This window comes from Macrobrachium nipponense, chromosome 19, assembly GCF_015104395.2.
Source record: "Macrobrachium nipponense isolate FS-2020 chromosome 19, ASM1510439v2, whole genome shotgun sequence".
In the NCBI taxonomy this organism is placed as follows: Eukaryota; Metazoa; Arthropoda; class Malacostraca; order Decapoda; family Palaemonidae; genus Macrobrachium; species Macrobrachium nipponense.
Genome location: NC_061088.1, coordinates 71,259,601 through 71,260,451, shown reverse-complemented (window position 1 = coordinate 71,260,451; position 851 = coordinate 71,259,601).

Below are 851 nucleotides of genomic sequence, written 5' to 3'. Positions count from 1 at the left end.
CTCTTCTCTAACTTTGATTTTTCAATTTCTAAATAATCTTTTTAGTGTCTTTTTCTATCCACCCAGGAACTTTTTTTTGTTATATATTTTTTTGCCTTGCACATTCCCTCAGACCAAAAGCGCTGGTAGAGGTCCATTAATCTTCATAGTCCTTATTAGAAAAATATGCATCACTACAGATTCCATCGACGGCCATCATGAATTATGTATGTATGGGTATTGCCTTTATTATTTAGTGGTTAAAGGTTTTTGACGGACGTCTAGGGTTCATTTTTCATAACGTTGTATAATCTAGTGATGGATCTGTTAATTATCAAAGTGGTCATAGAAGCAATAAAAAGAAACAGGAAATCCAAGTTTTCCCTTCATTTTTTCATCACTTTTCGCCATATTCTAAACCCTTCCTCTCCAACTTTCCCGTCCCTCTGTTTAATTTTCTTCCTATATGCTTCTCCATTTCATCCAGCACTTTTAAATCCTTCTGCCTGAACTTCCCTATCCATTTTTTGAATTTCCTTCCTTTATGCTTCTACATTTCACCCCCAAGATCAGTTAGATTTCCTCTCCAGGATTTTTGCATGAAATTTATCCTCGCATTCGTCTGATTTAAGGAGAAAAGAGAGAAAGAAACGAAGCCCCAAATTTATGGTCAAAAAGTTTCTAAATTATATGATCTCGAGAACATGGTACAAGTCGCCTCCCATGATTTCTAACCCTTTACCTCTTTCGCCTAAAAGTTTGTTTGTTTTTTTAACTTTATTTTTGATAAAATGAAAAAAAATAGCATAGAATAGGGAGTATGTATAAGCCGTTAAATACAAAGTATCGCCCTTTAACCGTTAATATCCTCT